At 40.7% G+C, this 22472-nt stretch overlaps 1 long non-coding RNA gene across 3 annotated transcripts in view; it reads left to right on the forward strand.

Moving 5' to 3' along the window:
* The first annotated feature begins 2581 nt into the window (after positions 1 to 2581).
* LOC126865998 (uncharacterized) overlaps positions 2582 to 22472 on the forward strand; it is a 175920-nt gene continuing 156029 nt past the window's right edge. For 2 of the 3 annotated variants that reach the window (XR_007689750.1, XR_007689751.1), the window contains exons 1-5: positions 2582 to 2760; positions 3195 to 3613; positions 3884 to 3998; positions 4105 to 4388; positions 19495 to 19544. This is a non-coding gene — a long non-coding RNA (uncharacterized LOC126865998). Of the gene's footprint in view, positions 2761 to 3194; positions 3614 to 3883; positions 3999 to 4104; positions 5223 to 19494; positions 19545 to 22472 lie in introns of those variants that run through there. The other variant, XR_007689749.1, reaches the window with a different exon arrangement.

Consider the following 22472-nt stretch of genomic DNA (forward strand, 5'->3'; position numbering starts at 1 on the left):
AAAATTGTATGTGCGAGTATTTGCCAACGTGACAAGTAAATAATCTACATGTTTAGAGGTCTGTTTGAAAAGAGAAATCGATCGAATATGATGTTAATTTAAAAAGAAGATTGATAGATGCTTCATCTCGAAGCGGAGAAATGAGAACCGTTTCAGTGACGATGCTATTAATTCATAGAGTTCATAATCTATTAGTTACGTTAGCGGAGGAGCGTTAACGAGTGTAATGGCAGCACACGCCATCTACGTGTCATTTAATTCTGACACCCTCACACCATCGATGATCTCATGCCGCGAGCCGACTTGACTTCGCTTAATTGTTTGTTATCATTACCGAGCGCGTGCTATTGAAATTAATGTTGATCTGTCTCAGTTAACATGTGCGCTCCCATAAAACCTGCTTCCGGCGCGTTGGCCCAGCTCACTTGATGGAATTAAGCTGCATGCGTCTCGTGTCGACGCTTGTTCCCCTGAAATAACCAGTTTTTCGACAGGCATCCGCTTTTCGATGTTACGTTCACCTCGACTGCACTCAATATGCTTGTTTGATTGCGTGCGTACGACTACAGTTTACTTAAATTAAATTACCTGAAGCAATTTTATTTTTTCATTTTATTTGCTTACAAGAAAAATCCAATTTTAATTTGTCTAAATTTTATAAAGGCAGCAATTCATAGCGGACTTCACCTTCGTTCTCCGTGCAGAAGTTTGTTCCCGATCAGTCAACTGAACCCTGAAGTCGTTTCTGGTTGAAGTTCATCCCGTTGATCGCAGAGAGAACTTCCTCTCATTGATGGACGATAAACGATTCTAATCTAACGCGACCAGCGAGCCAACGCATAATATGGTCGTTGACCCTCAGCCAATGATTCTGATCTCTCGACCCCAGCGTGTTATTTGATCGTTTGAACATCGAAAATTGTAGAAATGCAAGCTATTGTGCGGAAGTAAATAGCTCCGTCTACAGAGAGTCTACTGCAATTTGTGTTCATTTCCCAACTATGAAGCTAATATTTGTATTCATAGATACTTCACACTGGTTCCACGTTTTCTCTTATATTTGAATTAATTTGCATATTTATCCATTTGATTAAAAAAAGGTTTTAATTTATGGTATCGTACGAACATATAATATATTATACAAAATATATGGTGTTCAATGAGAATATTCATTCGACTATTATATTAATATTATATTATCTTACTCACTATAGTCGTTACTTTATACATACTCGTACCTTTTTAAGTTGAGGATTTTGTAAAATATCAAAGCAACCTACATATTCTTAAGTACCACTTTGTGACCTATAAATAGAGGAATTCGATATGTACAGGTACAAAATTGCATAAAAGAACGAATATTATTCGACATTCGTCAAATGTGTAGATATAGTATATACTCGTACACGATAGCTGGTGAACGACATTATCTTGAACAACAGCTTTTCCGAAGCTGATAGGACAAACCTGATTGGCCTTGCAAAATCCAAGTACATATAATTTGCTTTTATGACTCGATAGCTTCGCGAAATGTGTTCCCAACGACGAAATCGTCGCCGGAGGAATCAGAAAGTCATTCTGGATATCGATCCCAGACGAATCCAAATGGACAACCCACTCGCGATATAATTTAATGATCATCGAAGGTTTTTCAAAGAACGCGGAGCAGTGTTGTCCGTAGCGCTAAAACCGGCTATCGCGATCGGACACGTCCGCAACGGACACACATAGTCGTTGATCGCAGTTTATTACGAATCGGGCACGGTCCAGATACGGCCGATCGTCGTTACGTGTGCTGCTCGATCGACGATATTATTACAGATTGCCTGAACGGCCTGTGAAATTCATGATGAGCCGTTTAATGGCTTTCGACAGCCGCGAAAATGATCCATTATGTTTCGACGCAGCAGCTTGGCCTTTGTTGATCAACCTCGAGCATCATCGATGCACGAGAGAGCTCTATTAAACTGTTGGTGCAATGCTTGCTTCATAGTCGCTAACAGTTCTATTCCGTTAACCTGGTAAACAGAAAAATTGAGTTGATTCGACGAAATCGTTCACGTAATTCAGTTGTACCTCCAGTATTTGAATTAATGGGAATAAATAATACGTAATTCGAATAGGAGAATGTGAAACTTGTTAAGATTTTCAGGAGTTTCGATACTTTCAAGAGTTATCGAAACTTAGAAATTCGAGACAAAATTCAAAACTTACCGATGGTCCGCGGATATTTATGCAAATTCATTGTTTTATGAACACAATTTAAGAAATAAAAACCTAAACGACGAATTGTTTCGTCTATTAAATAAAATATTACAAACAGTATTCCACTTGAAATACTTTATACAATATATTTCTACGAATTATATGCATAATAGACATTTTTATCTTTGCGTTTCTTATACTTACTAAGAATTTCAAGAGTTTTAAATATTCCGAATTATTTGAAATAATTTTGCTGTTTCTAATACACAGTGAGAAACTACGAACCGCTTTGAATTTAAAATTCAAATGGGCCCGCCGCTAGTAGCGACGCTATAATTGTAAATGACCAATCACATCAAACGTCGAAGATGCGAAACGTCATTTCTAAGATGGCGAGGATATTGATGACACGTAGAATTTTCTCGCGATTGAATATAAAATTTGTGATGTTTTTTAAAATGTTCAGTGTATGAGTATGTGTATATGTGTGTTTGTGCTGTGAGCTGATTGCTGCATATGGACTGATATTTAGCCGATAGCAACGTGAAATATCAGGTACCCTCTCTTTGATATTAACCTACACAGTAAAGGCTAGATTTCGTTGTCATGTTTACGAATGCAACATAAGAAAAATTAATACAATAAATATGTCAATGTATTATTACATTCGTATCTGTAATCTATTGTCATTATTTGAGTTTGTTATTGTTCAATTCTGCGTACGAAAATTTTTATATGATTTAGAAGGAACATACGCTGTATGTACATATATATATATACACATATTTGACAGTTTAGTTGCCACTAAACTTTTGGTAATATAATTACAGAAGTACAGATTCGATAGACAATTATTTTAATTATCACTATTGACGATTCAAATATAGTAAGATCGATGGAGTGAAACGTTTCTTTTTTTATTCTTTCTTAGGATCTCTATCTATTTCCAAATTTTTAAGCGTTCCGTTTTTCTATTGTACTTTTTCTAGCGATCCATCTCGGTGCGCGCGCATAATTAGACTGAGTTATCGGCGCCAGATTCGGGGACAATGGCTGTATAAATATTCTCGTCGGGAGCGGTCCACGTACGTGGGCAGATGCGTCTTGCGGATACAGGGTGGTCCTGACTAAATGCAACGTGGATCAGAACAAGGCCGACTCGTAACGAGCGCGTCGCGAAGCGCCTGTTACGGCCACGCTTGATGCACGACGATCTGTCGCGTTTTTGACGCGAGTCGTTACTTGCCACTTCTCAGGCCATCGCCGAATTCCCTTGCGTTTCGTGTACGCGTTGCGATTCCACGATCTTTCGTCGATCCTTGTCAACTAGCAATTCTTCTAACCAGCGAAATAATAGTGTCTCACGTGTCTTCAATAAATCCAAGATATTAACGGATCAAAGACCTGTGTAAGTTACTTGCAGCTTAGGTTACTGTTATTCTTACCATATGTTATGTTATGTAACTGAAATCTAAAAGCGTAATAGTTCTGAAAGAATTTATTTATGTGATGTAAATACAAATGAATGCTCTATTTATCTGGATGTCTGAAGATAAACGGTTTATGTAATAGACATTCATTGATTCTGTCCATTACGTTTTTTTATTCAAATAAAAGAATTTATTTGATAGAAGTTCAATTCGTCCTAATAGAGATTTACTATAATTCTTCTTTATAGGGTATTCTTGTAAGTAGTCCTGCAAAGTATTACTCTGTTTATTAGAGTGCTGAGAAGAACTTAAAAACTTGAAATAGGTTGAAAATAATCTGCTGAGAAAACAATCGTTTACTAAGTAAGTATAAATTATCTAATATATTAAACACCATTTTAATACTACTTATACTGAAAAAATCTAAGAAAATATAAACCTCATTATATCTGTGTAACTCCATCGATAGGTCTACTACTTCTTAAAAACAAGTTACGCTATCAAAAACTCTGTGTTTGCAATCTTCAAGATGTTAAAAGTTATGTAAAAATCTAATTCCATTCTCGCAACGAGAACCACCAACGAGATAGTGAACTGATCGACACATGGAAGAAAGAAAAGCTGCAAGCATTAATAAACGTGCAACACGACATCGTAAGTGGGATGGTAACTCATGCTGGGACCGGAAGAAGAACGCGGTTATAAAATAAATGTAACGAGTCCTGTTCGATAGTAAAAGGCTAATGAGAATAGGTGCGTGCGAATGCTGTGAGACAACGCCCCAATTAACATAACGCATCGTGCGGAGACATTTATTTATTTATATTCGTCTCCAGAGAGTGGTGGAGGCGGTTGGTGGAGGGGGCGGGTCGAGCTTTATTTATGGTCTATCAAGTTAATTAATAACGCTCTCTATCCTCCGTCTCTGTCGTTCTCTTCTCGGGCGTGTGTACGACTCGTCGTCGCATGGAAAAATTAATTCGGTCATTAACGGATCGTATCCGTAACAGTATGATTCGTGTCCCTCCTGAGTCTCCCGAGACGACCGAGAAAGATGAGTTCGGGTCCCATGGGCGTTTTCAGAAATATCGATTAATCAACGAAAGGGAGAGGTTGTGGATACAATTGATGGCTTCTACGGTCTCTATCGCTTTGCTTCGGCTCTGATGTACAATTGAAAAGAAAAACAGGCAGGATATGGCAAGGGACAAGATGATATAATGTGATACACCTCGGATAGATTATTAGTGGATTAATGGATGTTATAGAAATGCTTTTAGCTTTTCGGTTAGTTGCATAATTGATAGATTTAATTGATAGATACGTATAACGATAAGATGCTGGAAATGAAAATTTCATATAAATAGGCGATTCACTATATTACTAGAAACTCATAAATAACAAGATACGAAGGATCTGCGATTGATTGTCTTATTGTGTAATACAAACTACCAATTTCCAATTTAAAAAGAAATGAATTTTTGATATAAAGCATAGACGAAGGGAACAGGCTTGTTAACAACTATTGTATTTTTCTCAAGACTAATTAATAAGAGAGAAATAAATCAGGTGATATGGTAAAACGAATTAAGTAGTGAAATGGATATCGAAAGAATAAGAATAATTAAAAACAAATATACAATGTCTACAGAAAGTCTTAATATTAAATACAAATTGGAAATTTAGAATTCTGCACGAACGTATGGCAAGAGGTAGAATTTATTTCGCAGGCGTAAAAAATGATGCCCACTAATTGCATAAACCAACAAGTGTAACCCAATCCAAAGTGTCTCCATAGTCAAGAGGATGGATAATTACCATGATACGAGGCCCGAAATGCCGGTGTAACACGATCGGGCCACTTCTCGGGAAAGAAGGACCTTTTCAGACGGCCGTTTGAATTCGGCTGACCTTCCCTGTTCGAAGGATACTATCTCCTTTAAACCGTAGAGCCCTCTATAAAACAAAAGTCCTCGTGGCCTCTTAATGACCCGACCTAGCGTGTTTCTCGAGGTCGCGGACCACGAATGCGCCACGTCGTAAAATATCGAACAAAATCTTTCCATCGACGTCTTTCATCTTTCTTTCGACGACGTTCACGGCAAGATCTCTTACTTCTTTTCTCTCTATTTTCCAATTAAACGAATTTCCATTAGAAACGATCGTTGGATCGTAATAAAAAATAAAGATTGTATAGTATATATTTATCGAATCAGCGACGTGTAATCGACGTTTTGCAACGTTTCGCGTGATGTTTCATGTTATGAAACGTCATTTAAACGTGGAATGAAAAGAAATCGTGTATAATAGAGATCGTATGAATCTTGCCGGCGGAATAAATTCTGCAATTCGAGATGGAAGTCGTAACAATTTTTTCTCTTCGGATCCGGTTATTTTAGAGTAACGTTCAAACCAGCCGCAGAAATGTCGCACCTTCGGTCTTAACAACATGATAGAGTGCGAGCGACAGCCAACTTTATCATTCTTGAGCGTGGTGGGTGCGTTAACTGCGGTGCACGCTAGTATTTTGCTGGCCCTATTAATAGATACGTCTGTGTCTATGTAGCCGCAGCATTACAGATATTAATAGCCCATAAATTCAACGCTATTTCCACAGGTAAAAGTTGTACAGCAAAAACTCGCAGGCAATTCTTTGCTATTTCGCGGAAGCTATCGTTCAACTGATACTGACAATAAGCGACGTACGAACAAGGAAATTACATTTCTGACGAACTGATTTCTGATATGATTTTAATTGTTATTTGGTATTCAATAACCAAAATACTAATTATAATATTGATTATATTTCATAGCAATCATTGAACAATTGTCTCTAAAAATGAAAATTTTTAGTGATGAAATAGCGAATAAAGTATATGTTCTGCAAAATATAATAAATAACACGTTATTAGGTTTCAAAAGTTTTTATATAACATGCGAAGATAAATACAAATCACTTCGTAGGAGGACACCGTATCAGTACTTTTTAAACAATCAATTTATTATTTAATCAGTTTGTGTAAAACTAATGATCAAGTTATAGAAGGAAAAATCATATGAAATTACGTAAGCAAACTTTGAATCCTATTAGAGATAGATAAATCTACAAGCATCGTATTAATTTATACGCAAAACGCACTAACCATCGAGCCAACAAAAGCATGAACAGCGTAAACAGATTTCGCTGTCCATTAAAATTCCCCGATTACCCCGTCTTATTACCAAAAATACTCCAACGACGTACGCCAATTTCGTTAACAAACATCATCTTCACGCTCCTCTCTAATACTTTTCGCACCTGCAACAGGACAGGTCTTCGAGAAAAGGTCTACCGTTGCAGACATTCAGTCCGCGATGGAGAGGAACATAAAAACTCGGGTTGCTGGCTTTTCGATGGAGCGTCGCATTTTAATTATTTCGCTAGGTTTCGTGATGACGGTTTCGCGGGGGAGCGAGGAAAGGCGGGCAGAGGTTGTGCACTGGGCGGACACAATGGGGCACCGTCGAACGAAGGTCTCGCGGTTCTCTGCCGAGCCCTGGTATAATGTTTTATGGCTGCGATCAGCCGTAGAAGTATGAAGTGTCGATAGAGCGAGGCAGAAGCGAAGAGCGGCAAAGATCAAAGGGCCTATAGACGCCGCGTGGTAGCTCGGGACACGCTCGCCCCCCTCCTTCCAGCTCTCGCTTGTTCTCTTTCTCCTTTGCCGACTGGATGGGTCTTGCTCCATCCACATCGTGATTTCAGCTATTCTCACCGTCCTTCTCGCTCCTCACGAGACCCGCTTACTCTTCGAGCAAATGTCTCTCTCTCTCTCTCTCTCTTTTTCTTCGTTTCTTTCTTTTCCTTTTCGTTTTTTCGCCTTTTTCCCCTATTTGTTTCCTTTCGCGTTCGCGATGCTTCTTCCACTTCTTCGCGACCGCGACCGCGTCCAACACTTTTTGCATCTTTTTCCCGAAGATTCCGTGCTTCTCGCGAGGCCATTGGTCCTCCATGCAGTTCTCCAAGATCTAAGATTCTAAATGGAAGAATTCTGAGTTTAAGTGGTTGTCAATGATAATAGTTTGAACGTGCGACGATAAGCGAGAGACTAGGAATGATTAGTTAATATTTGATAGCTTTTGTATGATTTGTATCGTATTTGTATTCTAGTATCGGACCTTTTTAGATTTTTATTTTGCTAATGTCGTAAATGATTGGTGCGTTAAGTGGGTTGTGAAACCTTTACGTGATTTATTCGTCGGATAGAATGATAAATTACAATAAATGGACAATGTGGAAGGGTCAGTTTGCAAGTTTGGATTGCAAGTTTGCAAATCGTGGTGTATATTTAACATAAACAATTTCTTTCTAGAAAAATGTTGCAAAGAAGAATTGATGTACTCAAGAATTCATCTAGTAGTAAATTTTCAGAAAATTGCGGAAATATTACCATCTTCTAAATTAAGACATTTCATCTGTTTAAAAAACTTTCAAAAATTAACTTGCTAGGAAAACCTAACAATTTTATTGTTAACAAAAAATTTGCTGCAACTTGTAAGAAGGTTCTTTCAAATTTCGCCGAAGGGAAAGTTTGCTAGAAGCGGTTGAGGAGTGGTAGAAGACGTCAGAGCTTCGTAAGTTGCGAATTCGTTCTGACGACGGAAACCCCGGCCTGAACGTCGCGTTTCGAAACTAATAACGGCCAATTGTCGGCGTATCGCGTACCCGGCGTAATTGGAGGAATAAATTGAAAAATTAGCAGAACGGCTCGGTAGCTCTGAGTCATCAGAGTCCCTCCAGATCCGCCGGTCTGCCGATAATAACAACGACTGGAATGTCAAACGGTCGCTTCGGCCTGCAACGAGCGGCCTAACTCCTTCATTTCCCCGCAAATTGCGAACCTCGTGTCCCCTTATCGGCGTCTCTTTGCGATCTGAAAATTTCATCACGTCATCGGTGACGCGCAACAAACCCAATACAGATTATATACTTTGAGCAACCTATTTTCCAAATTTTAATTTTATATCCGATTCGTCGGAATCATTTCCAAAAAAAGTACCGAGAATATAACTATAGAGTTTGGTAAAATTTGATTTTGTAGCTCTATATTGATACTATAGAGAACTGTTCCACTAACGAAACTCTTTCGATTATTTCATTTTATTCTCATTTTTCAAACTACAAGTTTTCCATCGGTAACCTCAAACTTTAAAGATATACGTAAAGTATTACATTTTCCTTAGTTATGTTCGTGAAAGTATGAAATTGCATAAGAATTTGCGACCTAGTGATCACAATCAAAATTATACATATATAATTCTATCGTTAAATTTGAATTTCAAGTTTGACAATCATGTACCAAGAATTCCTTCTCGAAATAATTAGCAAACTTTTTCCAAATTCCCTTGACCATATACGTAATTCTCTTTTGATTCAAACAAAAAATTCAAAGACATTGGGAACACTGTTTACCTTGTAAACAGTGCAAAGTCTAACCATGAAGAGCGAAGGGGTCAAGAACCCAGTTGCTAATGAGCGGAGGAGGCATCTCTAGTCGCAATCGCATAAATCAGGGCAAAAGGGGCAGAGAACGACGAAGAGATGACAAGGGGAGGGGGGAGAACAACGAAGAAGCAAGTAGGAGAGACAGAGAGAATACGTCGGGCAGGTACGTCGTATACCTGGTGGGTTCAGGAAAACATTGACACGACACGAGGCAACGCACCCGTCCCGCCGATGACACAGCGGCGCACGTGCACTCTGAGTAGTCGGGCATAAATAATACAAGACGCGGACAAAGATGCCGCCCTCTTGACCATTTGTTTAAATTAAAATTATCCCTGGACCGAGCAGAGTTCGTCTCCTCTGGTGTCCGCACGCCGGCTCTTTTATTATAATTGTTAATGGACGCTTGTCTATGTTGCCCCGACCACCTCTGCACGTGGCCTATTCGCGCGCTGATCTGCTCAAACCTCCAATCTGCGTTAATTTGTTCGTTCTGACGCTTAATTTGATTTTTTAGCGCCTATGGTTCTTTTGGTATCGTAAAACATAATTTATAGAGTGTGTCTTTGACCATTATAAATCTATTTGCAGAACGTTGTCTTTAAAATACCAACGTTGTTACTGTTCAATGTTGTTGGATCACAGATGATCTTCGAGATTATAGGTTGAGTTACATAATGGTTTCCAGTATTTCATAATAATTTTTTTGCTGCGTTTTATGCGACGAGATTTACCAATTGTACGTACCGCGAGAAACATATAAATTAAACTCAAATACTTTTGAGCTTAGAACTTATCATCGACTCGAAGAACAAAAAAGCCCGAATACTAAACTTTCGAATAGTCTAAAACCAGTGTACCCTGTTAAAGCCATTATTCTTGACGTATCAACATATCAGAACCGTAGTAGAACCGTCATGCTGTTAAAATCGAGACTTTTATTAGTCGAGGAGATGGGATGGCCCGGTATAGTTATCGAGAAAGCTGATGACATAAAGATGGGCCAGGATCAGGCTGGAAAGGCAACGAGGTTGAAATAGAATCATCAGGAATTCCGGGCATGACCTTAAATCGACTCCCCGATACCAATCTCTATCGATAGCCTCTCGCTTCGAGGACTCAACTGGATCCTGAAAACACGATAATTCGTCGAAGACTTTATGACGGTCATTTCAGACGTCCTGTCGATTCTCATTCGTAGCTAATTGAACGTTTTCTCACAGGGTTCAAGCGAGCCAAAACAGAAAGGGATAAAAGGTTCGTGACGTTCTTCGAATCCTCGAATCACCATCAGATTCGCCGATCTGCTCGCGTATGCCCAAACTAATTTTCCAATTAGCAACGAGTGGATTAACACCGTTGTGTAAAATTGAAATTCGAACGAGCATCGCGACTATCATATAGTGTCGCTATCTTATAACTGACTGCCGTGATGCTGAACCACGTTAAAGTTTCCGTATATCTAACGATCGGCTAGTAGAAGCTAGACGCTATCGGTTAGCCTGGATCACAGGACAGTTTCGTAAAAACCGTGCTAGACCTGCTGGAATCTTTTTACGCGGGGAATACATTAAAATACGCAATAAGTAATTACGAGCTGATGTTACTGTTAATTAAACATCGTTTTCGCTACGATGTTACAGAAAGTCAAGTCGACTGAAGTCTGAAAGTAATAAAGAGGCAAATAGGTAGTTTCTTGCGCCCGGTAATTATATCCATATAAATATAACGCTTCCTTTTATGGCAACGGTTGATGCAACATATTTTCTGTGATATTATTTTCATACAAAATTTCTATGGACATCGAAGTGAAAAGTTATATCATGAATGATATTGTGTATTTCTAAATTCCAGTTATAATTGTCAATCTATATAAGTGAGACGAATAATAGAAGCGCAAAGAATTGAAAACTCGATAAAAGTAAATCAATTTTCCACGTTTGTGACAGTAGGCTGATTTAGGAATTTTTGTATGTTTCATTCTTATCAATTAGCCACACTAAATCAAACATTTTGTCGAGTATCTAATTTGTAAGAAATATTTGTCTGATGATATAAAACTCATAAGCATAAAACTCATTCGCGCTAATAAAAGAAAATAGCAGAAAAAATTATAAAGTTAAACGCAATATAATTGAAACTGTCTGACAACAACCCTTTATCGACGTAAACCGACGTTTCATCCAATATGATGTTCCCGCATTCGGCGAACTTAATTCCAGCAAAGCGTGGAATCTGTGGGAGAGATGCGGGCAATCGAGAGGAGGACAGCCAGAAAAATGTTCTTCGGAGCATTACTCATAGCCCATTGAAGGAACTATCCAAAGGCAAGCAACATCTTCAGAAAACACGAACGTTAACGTGGCCGTGGCCATGACGCATTGGCGCGTAAGAAAAGCACGACGGGACGACCACGGAGAACAGAGTTGCTCGCGCGTTCGTTCTTCGTGGCTCGAAGAGTAAATAGCCCGACAACGGATCCATTCGAGGAGCGAATAAACGGGGGATCCAGTACGATTCGATTGGTCGTTTAGTAGAACGATCACACGCCTGTAAAATGCGAAACTCGTTCCTACAAGATCCGAACGCAGCACTACGCGCAATTTACCTCCTGCTCCGGAGCGCGGTAAAGCACTTTACACCGGGGTCTGGAGCGGTTTTATCGAATTCTGATCTCCTCCCGGTTCCTCTGTCCTTCACCGCCGTTGAATGTGATCCGACTGATAGGCAAACACGATGCCAGATGTTGGGCCAAGGCAATTTGCGCAACGATCGATTTATGACGGTCATATACGTGCACGATGTTCGCTGCTTTTCCCGTTTAATGGAGCTCCAATAAAGTCGTTCCTCGACGAGGCCAATCGCGAATTACAACGGGTCCTCGCGGCGATTGCTTTTTTCATGAAATTTCGAGAGGTTAGACAGAGATACCACGGGACGATAACAGCCGCAAATATCGTGTTTCAACGAACGTTGTTTATGAAATTTGAAAATCCCCGGGAATCAGGATTTTCGTTAGGTGTGTTTTTGGGTCCGATTAACGACGTGCTTTTCTGACGAGAATGACTGACAGTAGGGACCCAGGAATAAGATTTCAGAAAATATTAACACCGCAAATGGCTTCGTGTGTTTTCGATTCAGCGTCATTAAAATATATCAGGCGTTATCTTTCACAAAAGTTTTAATGAAATTCTTATTTATTGCAGAAAGCGTAGCTTGTGTTCTTAATCCACCACATGCTAATTGAATGATTTATGTTCAACCTTCATTCTTTCGCTTTTCTCAATCTCCAAAAAGCATGAAATTTTGGGATACTCAGCAATGTCTTTATTAGATTACCATTCGTCGAATAAAACGTTTGAAACTTATTTCAGTGATATAGTAATTCCGAAGGAACAAATACAATTTTGAAATTTCGTGGGGATTATCTACGATCGCAAATGAAAGTCAAACTTTTCGATTAGTCGATGTCAATGCTCTCCAAATTGTTTCATTCCACTATTCGTTTACCTTCGTGCAAGACCTTGCACTATCTCTGGAGATCGTATCATCGTTGTAACCGCGCGCTGTATGTTCTGTTAAGTAACGAGACAATCCCTCGAATAGCATAAAGAAACGTTCCACGCGATCATTCACTCTAATAGGAGTTGGCGAGCACTGTTCGAATGGAATGATAGATCGGCATGGCGTTGATCGCATCGAGCCCGCGACGAGAATCCGTCAATGTCGTCGGGTGCGGGGAGTTTCCGTGGCCCTCCTCGTTTGACACGGATACCTTTTCTCTCCCCCTTCTCTTGTTCGCCTTCTTCAGAGACTTTGTCTTAGATGCTGCGAGAAGATACCGCGTGGAAGGTGTAATGGATCGCCACACGACCAGCCGCCCCAACCCCCGTAAGGAACACCGGCTGAGATCGGTCAGATTACAGAGAAGCGGGGCATAATGTCCAAACAGTTGCTCGTCAACAACCGTCTAACGGTCCTACAAAACGTCTACCATTGCCGATCGCGCGGCCGACAGTCGAATTCCTCGAACATCGGCCGATCGAGAGCTGAAATCTTCACGAACTGTCTTGGATACCGTTACGAGGCTCTACAACATGGGCTATCGTGGAAACCGACGATGTTCGCGCCGATTCCAAGCTGCTCCGCCAGTAAACCAGATCCCCCGTGATCTGGAAACGAAAATTTTACGGTGGCAACCGTGGTTCGTGTTAACTGGCTCGTCTCTCAATGAAATCGTGGATTCCTCTGACATGACGGTAGGCTTAAAGGCTTACTTCGCTGAAGTCGTATTGTGCGAACCATTGAGCAACTTAGATGAATCAGTAACAGGAATATTAGCCAAGTGTGACGCGCAGATTTCGATACAACTTTCTAGATTCATAGTGTAAGTTACTTGCAACGCATCTGTTTAATGCTACGACGATTAGTAACGTTACAGTCACTCCATATAAGGGTCAATCTTTTTTGATTGTTTATTATTTCCAGCGAAATATTCAAAGTTACTGAATTTTTCTACTAACGTAACAAAAATAATATTTCATTAATTTTTGTTGTAAAAGCCGTACTCGACTCTAGTCGATAATCATGACAATATTGAAGATTCGAAACTAATGCATCTTGATTAGGACGAAGACCCTAATTTATAAAATGCTTCTACTATATTGCTACTATATGAGGACCATTATCGACAAAGAAACACGACACCAAATTGACTTAAAAACCCAGCGAAACCCCTTCGAGTCTAACGAACTTAACAGCAGTACAAACAGCAGTGCAAACATAACCAAGAGTCGATTTAGACTCGGGAAATTTAAGAACCTTCCAATCCAACGGTAGAGACATGGAAGCATTTCAATCCAGTATAGGGCAGCTGAAGGGATTATTAACCAGGTAGAAGGTAGCGAGAAAATCAAAGCGTAGGATTGGTGTTCACGATGAACAGGCTGAACTATCCCACGGTCGAGCTTCTCCTCCCGCAGGATATTCGATTTCGGTAGCTGTGGCTCGCGTCCGTACGGACTCTACGTCGTAGGAAAACGATGGACGTGGATCTGCGGAAAGACGTGGCACGCCGCGCCGTGGGTGTGTACGCGGATGGGACGAGGAGATCCACGAGCACACGGCCGGAAAAGGAAGAGGAGAGGGGCTGGTAGAAAGAGCAAACGAGCTGTGGAAGATGAAAGAAGGACGGTGGTATCTCGTGGGTCGTAGTCGAGAAGAGCGAAGAAGGAAGAAATAGTGGTCGTGGGTCGAGGGGGGTGAGTTGGAGGGCGGGTGGGTGGTGGGGGGGGAGGCAAGAGAGACACAGAGGGAACTTGTTATGCTTTGAGAGATATGGCGGAGGCCTGCGGAATACATAATTTTGTAAAGACAAAAATGCTGCGGTCGTGCCTCGGTGGAGTCGCATTTTTCCTTGTTTCACGAAATGTTCAGGCTCGCCTTCCCTCCCACTCCCTCTTTTCCGTTCGTGGCCTGCTCCTTGTCCAAGCTTCTCCCCGCGCATCATCCCTCTCTCGTTCCTCTAGTAATGCGCCGCGGAATGAGAAACGTTTTGTAAAAAATGTATCCGCATCTTCGCAACGCCGCGGCTCTACCGGCCATGTCCCTTTCCTTCTTCCGTTCTCTCGTTCTCCCTTCCTTGCTGTGTATGGGGTAACATGCTGCACAGAATCGTGCGCGTGTTCTTGGAACGCGATCAAATGAATTCTGATGCACTTGAAGCGTTCGTTTCGCTGTCGATGAGGGAAACATGCGGCACGGCACGTGCCATTCAACTTTTCTAATCTCTTCAATGGCGGAGCGGATTGAACACCATTGTTACTAATTGATCTTTATGGTGTAGAATTAGCTAATCTTGTCTCTCTCCCTCTTCTGTTCTTCAGATAAGAACGTGTGAATCTAGATTGATTTCCACCGATGAAATTTTATGAGTTCGTGAAAATAATTCTTAGTTGCATCAGCCTTGGAAGTAAACGTATACTTCATCCAAATCACATCATCGAAATGAACAATGTTTATTTCTTATAATTATAGAGGGTTAATTATTAAAAACCGTGTTTTTCGTTTCAACATATATTACGTAAATAACAATGACGAATATCACGATCAGAATATCCAGATGATGTTTTTCCGTACGATACACGTAACGAAAAAGTGCAGCGTTGTATTGATAGCGCATTGAGATTTCAGCTTCTCGTTTTCCTCGTTTCCTGTAGGTCGCATGGGTCGGGACATATTTCACGATTTACAGACTAAAGGACACACATTCCCGGACAATAATTCTCGAACTGAGATATCGGCGGGGTCGTAAAGAACGACAAACTATTGTCTTAAGGACAAAATGTAGCCAATAAGTGGTCGTGCCACGGAAATAGGCGAAACGCGTGTAACGGTCCTTTTCTGAGGGAAAAAAAATTTCCATAAACTCCGCCGATCCTTTCGTGTGATCTCCTAGTCCCTTCCTCGTCGTTGGAGTCTGTTCTCTCTTGTCCCCTCTTACTTTCACGCATAGTTGAGATCCCTAACTGATTTTAGTGGTTTCCCTTTGACTTTTTGACGTCTTACAAGGGCCGACAGCCATTCAAATACTTCTGTAACCGCGCGCGGGGACTGTCGCCGCCATAACTAACCTAGGATAACTCTCTGGGAACTTCGCCTCTCTTTCCCTCCGCCGAATATTCGCCATTGCTCTCTCAACTACCGCTCCTTTTCTGCATCAACTTTTGTTCAGGGTTAAAACGGCCCGTTTTGTGGTTAGGAAAACTGTTAGGGTAGCGTGAATTATTGGAATTTGATTATGCTTAAGTTCTCCAGCAACGAAGGTTGGACAACTTTGGCAACGTTGATAGGATCAAACATAATCGCAGGGCTAATTAGGTATCGTTATGTTGCACTTAAAGTTGTGAATAATTGATGAAAAGTTCACTTCAACGTTACACATGATACTTTTATGTTAAATTATGATTTAAACGTTTCTGTAGGTATATTTGTAGCTTTTGTTAATGTCAATGTACGAAAAATGTATCTTGCAATGTGATTTCTGAAAGTTTTTAAGTATATTTCATTTTTTTACGTATAAATGATATCGAAAATTATGATATTGATAATCGAGCTTTTAAAAATCAGGTTAATTGAAAACTTTTCGTCAATCACATAGCTACAACAATGATCTCCAAGGAATGTTATTTAACGAAACTTCTCATTACCGAGAATCTTAATACGTTCCTTCTAACTGGAGGAACCGTCTCAACTTATTGGCAGAAGAGCAAGCGCAATAATTCGAAACGGCTCGATCTTCTTCAAAAGCGGAACTTCGACGATCCACCGAACTACGGTGGAACTTTTCTAGGTCAAACCCCTTCGCGTTCACATAACCCACTTCCGTCCAGAGGTTTTCCAACCACTTATCCGCCCTAACACGACGGTTCTTTCAACACAGAGAGGAGCGGATAGACGGAACGAAACGAAGGAGACTGAAAAGCTGAAACGGGCAAAGTGTGTCCGTGAGATTCAGAGAAACGCGAGTTCGCTTCGCAACTGTGGAGTTTGCATTCTGGCACGTATAGCAGTTTTCAAGATGGGTATTTGATAGGATGTGGACACGTAGGCTATGTATACGCGGCGACTCGGTAGATTAGGATGATATAATTACAACATTAACATAAGTCACCGGACAGGCACGGCCGCGGAATAGTAATCGTGTCGAACACGTGTGCGCGTCATCGCTGTTTCGTTTTACTGCACTTCGTTTCTAGGGACAGTGCCGCCTCGACGGGTTCACGTGCGTTTTCGTCAGTTGGATATCCTTCTCTTAAATACCGAGATATTTATCGCGACGATTCGCGCAGTCGGCCACGGTCAACTTGTTTTCCGAATTTAATCGTTCGACCATAATCACCTACTATGCATAATTATTAATCAATTGAGCTTAACTACTTAACTTGATATCAAAGTTATTGAGAACCTTTAACAACGATTACTCGGAGTAACTTCAGCAAATGGGAGCAAAGATTGATCGATTTTTTTCAAATTAATCGAAATACTGCTATAAAATTTGGAAGATATATCAGAGAGGTTTTGATTATTATTTTTGTATTGTTTAGTTACTCCAAATATACTTGTGTACACATTACATTTGGAACTCGTACATAAAAAATTGTAATAGTTTGGTTTCGTTTAGCATATTGGGGTTAGGATCCAATCGGTGTACAAAGAAACTTTGTCATTTTACGAGAAGCGCAGTCGTCTTCTTTTTATTCTCTTTCTTGTGATCCATATCTTTGTTATATAACGTTTCTTCAGACCCTTCGGAAGGATATTTGTGAACGTGAAAATAGCGATGCAGGTGATCGAATGGCATAATTCTATTAACACAACAAACATTTCAAACAAGTTCTAAAGGGAATGGGCATGATATTTCGGCCTTAAACTTGATCCGTAAACGCGATACGTAGCTCGAGCAGCAAAGTTGATACAAATTCTTTCATTCGATGAACGTGGAACGAAAAATTTCCGCGATTCACCGGCTCGTGGCCCGTTGCAAGGGCGGTCGAGCTTGTCGCGTAACAATTTCCAAATTGCCGTGAAATCCGCGATCCAAACGTTCCAGTGGAGCACAAAGAAAAATCCGTTCCGCGGCAACAAGCAATGAACCAGAGAAAACAGAGACGAAAGAAAAAGGTGGAAGCGAGGAAGATAGAACGGATGGGAAAAAAAGAGCGAGAGGGAGAGAGGAAGGAACACCATGAAATCAGGAACCTGACTGGGCATACAGCGTTCGGAAAGTTGGTGAACTGATGAAGCAGTCAGACGATCATAAAAGGTAGGCAAGTTGAGCGTTGCCTGATGAAGAAATAAAAGTGTATACCTCCGTCTGACCCCGCTTCCCTCTGTCCGCGGTCCAACCGGTCGGAAGGTACAGAAAGCACCGAGATAGGGTTGCGGAGGCAGGCAGATTTCGCTCCCTCTCTCTTTTTCTCTCCCTTTCTGGGTTTATCCGAGTCACCGATCGCGTAGATTCCGAGAAGCAGCCGAAACAATATCATAACTCGTCGGCCCCGGGAGCCCATGGCCGTAAATAGAAATGCCTGATACCGCGAGAGAGAAGAGACTTGCTGGCTGCCCCGGCTGCTTCGTATTCCACCCGCGCAAACGGGGCTCCATGATAATTATGATGCGTCTTGGAGTCCCGCGCGATCGGTTTTTGATGTGGTTGAGCCGCCGAAACGGTCCCCGGTACCGGTTCGCCTTCATTCGTGATAGAAATTTTTGATCGATCTTCGCTAGTTCCACATTTTTTCGGCGGCTCCGCTTGAAATAGTATGGTTGGTGTTTCTTCGTATGATAAATTATTCTCTGAGGATAATGCCCTCCGATCGTTATCGATACGCGGAGGAGAAACTAAATGGTTTCGTGGAAGTACGCTGGCAAGATTTAACGATCGGGAATATTAGAAATCGCTGTAAAATATTTATTACCTTATTATTTTTTATATTAAGTTACACGTAGGGTTAATTAGTTCCGAAGAAATACATCGTCGTTTTGTTGGAAGAATACTGAAACTAGGAAAGTCAATTTTTTAGCAACTCGATACGTATCTGATAAGACAGAAACGTGACGAATGTAATTTCGATCGTGATACTGTTTGATGTAGTAAGAGCAGTTGTGCAGGGATGGAGTTATTCAAAGGAAACTGGATCGTTTTGGCGATGCTTTCATAGATTCTGGTCCCTTTGACGATTTTATCCATTCTCTACGGTCCGAATCTTTCAACATTCGCCACGGACAGCTCCGGTTGGCTAGCTTCGGCTTTCAGGACGAAGAATAGACACTAGAACCACGGGTTGCGCTCGCTTAATCCGCGAATCGAAGCTTTCATGCATAATTCATGGCCGCGCCTTCGCATCCCCGCTTCTCCACGCGGCGTCTTTTGAATCGGAAACTTTTGGAATTCCCTTCCCGACGGGAAATTTATCGCGCTTACGGCATTTACGTCGCCGAGAAAACTCCGCGTTTTACACCTCCGTGCTGCCCCCAAGAAGAAGAACGATGCAACGTTGTATGAGATCTATTTTTCTTTCTTTTTCCTCTCCTCTTTCTTTTTAATATGTTGCTAGCAAAGCATTTTTGGCGCAAAGGGAAAACATTGTCTCGTTCAGCTGAAAAATAGAAACTATTTGGATAAAGTTGCTTCAGAGGTCGGGGCGTTTCACGGGTTTCTATCTTTTATTTTTTATTGCATGTCAAAATGCGATGCACTCGACTTAAAGATACTTATACTTCATTTGAATAACATTACGACAATTGATGAAACACGAACTTAGCATTGTGTGAAACTGACTAATCGTGTATTCTTACGTTTATTTGTTACAGCACCTTTGATGAACACCTCCTGGATTCTGACCAGTGAATGCGCAGTACGAGTAAGTAACCTGTATTTATATTTCTACGTCAAAAAGATTTATTTCGATTTAACCACCGTCCTGAAACTCAAAAGTAGAAAACAAATCATTTTCCATGTTTAAAAACGCTTTATTTAGCGTATCAATCGCTCCATATAGCCTTCCATTCTTGCCACAATGCTCATCATAAGAAACGCAGGTATCGAACTCTAAAAGCTCCAATAAAATCATCCTAATATATTTCCTTTTCTTTTTTTTCTTTTTTGTCTAAACGGCCATAAATTTTCAAATATCACAAAGCAACCCCAGCGAGGGTGGTAGGAAGGAAAAAAGGTCGTGATTAATATTTGAGAATTTATTGGATGACGGTGTTGGATGTGCACACCGCGTTAATCGTGGAAATCGGCCCGAATGGACCGAGGACCGCGACTGATTCGCTGATACAATTTAGGCATGCGGGTGTGAGACCTTCCTCCCCTTGACTCGGTGTCAATTTCAATTGTCCGTTGAAGAGATTGATACGGGCGATTTTGGCTGGCTGATAGCAGTGTCATTCAACGACAGGAGCACGTCTCCCATAAATGCAGAAAACGTCGTTTCTGTTCCGGAGGACTCGAGAGAAGTTTATGAGCACGTTTTTGGTGGCCGCTTTCGGGGAACGATGATTTGGGTAATTCTCGTTGGACGGAAGATTTCGGGGCCCGATTAAGCGGAACGACTGATGAAGAGACTTGGAAATCCAGCTCTCCGGCTGAAAGGTACTGCGTACTTAATAAAGATGATGACAGTCGCGAGAGCCTTTGTGAGAGCTACTCGAAAGGCCTACTAGGCTCTTCTTTTTCGTGGAACCAACTTGTACGCTTGAAACAGCCCTGGTAAATAAAACCGGCGATAATCTGGCCAATTATCTGATCTAGATCTGGCGAGGAAGTAATTTTTATTAGACGTTCTCTCGTAATAATAAGCAGTTGGCCCTTGTACGTGCCTGTGTCTATGTTTCTTATCAAGTAAACTGATCTATGAGCGTGTAATAGAGCTGGATTCAGGATCGATCGGGAAACGATTCGGTGAAACGAGTCAATACTAAGTTCATTAGAAAGTTTTCAGGGTAAAAGAAGTATAAGAAACTGTAAGTGTTTGTCAAGCCACCATTCCCATTGTCAGTGAGCCTTTTTCACGAGCGTGGCTAATGGATTTATGGTCGCAAAATTCGCCGACCAGACATGTCTCGCCTTCGTACAATTTCGGAGACGATATTAGCATTAGAGAGACGAGCAAAGTCTGGTTGTGGGCAAGGTATGGCCCAGGTAGATCATCCTACGCGTTGCTCCAACAACGACAAACCACACCCGCCTTTGGACAATGGGTGACGCACTCCACTGTGCCCCGCTCGCCTCCCTTTTTCTTGAATTATGGCTTAGCTGCTCCTTTCGCGCCGTTTCAACTATCGTTCGACCACCATTCTGCCGATCGAAGATCTTCGAATTACGTATGCTTTTACGTAAGCCTCACAGCTCTGAAACAGGTAGATCTCGAGAAATTAATAGCGGTAGATAAATGGGGATTATAAGTTTCTATTTATTGGATTTTACGATATTAATCGATTCTCAGAGGTGTTTTTATTATTGTAGTTTATTCCTTTCATTTTTCTACTCAGCCTTTATTTCTCCTTGTTTCAGGAGCTTATGAGCTACGTCTAGGGATGCGTGTAAAACAGATTTGAGAAACTTATGTACCAATATTAAAATGCGATATTTGACTGGAAATTTAGAAGTTTCAGATCTTCACTATCAATAAATAACCGATCGAAGTAACTTTTCTGTCGACCTAGAAAAGGACTAATCGATTCTATTACGGACAATCTTTCAATACTTTGTGATATTCGTGCAATAACTTAGCAATAGAAAAATCGAATTTAATGTTTAAAATACGAATTGCGTACGATAAAAATGTGAATATTCCAGTATATCGGCGCTTTAGTACACATATGATGTGTATTGGATGTAAATGAAGACGCACGGATTAATGTCTTTTTAATTAATCATTAGTCAAAGATATAAGGAATAACGTACGCCATGACAAATGTTTTTCTATAGCCTATGAAATAATGATAAATTAATACGTTGATAGTTGTACCAGGGCTCCTGTTGATTGCGCAATTACTCTGGCTGTGATTTAGCATCAGCGCAACTTTACGCTCATCGAAATGTCGTCAGGTTCAACTTATAGATTGTTTTGCATCGCTCGAGATTAATGAAGTTTCGTTGCCATTACATAATTACTGCAAAGATTTTTATTGTCCCATCGTATATCATAATCGTTGACATTCAACGAACACCATTCAAATCATATCTAACTGCAACTTGTAACTCTGAACTGTTTCTCGGATAAACTCTCAATGATTATACAAGCTATATGTAACTTTCGAAATGTCAGGAAGTGGAAGAAATTTAGGAATTTAACGTTAGTTAAACGTTAGTATCAGTAACATACTGTTCTACAACTAACTATACGTTCATCGAAATCTCTTTTCCGACAAGCGAGGAAAAATTCGCTTTCTACAAAATCTACAGCGAATACCGGTAATTCTTCAAAAGAAAAATAACATGAAACATATAGCCCACGCTATGCCAAAACCGCAAATGTGCAAATTTTCCCAATAAAACATAGACTGAAGTCTTCTTTCCTCTTCCTTTAATTACATAAATTAAAATGACAAATACGAAGTTACAACGATGATTACGCTATGAAGCTTCACTCGTCTTCAGGATTATTCGATTATCCTTTATTCAATTGCAAACATCCACTAGCTATTTACATAATCTTCTATTCCCGACACCGATGTCTTACAAGAGATATGAAGACGATGCGACGTAACCTTCGATTTCCTCCAGGAAGTTGACCAAACAGAAAGAAACGTGAAGGGAAGAAGGAGACGAAGCTTGATTA

Source organism: Bombus huntii, chromosome 5 (assembly GCF_024542735.1).
Source record: "Bombus huntii isolate Logan2020A chromosome 5, iyBomHunt1.1, whole genome shotgun sequence".
Classification (NCBI taxonomy): Eukaryota; Metazoa; Arthropoda; class Insecta; order Hymenoptera; family Apidae; genus Bombus; species Bombus huntii.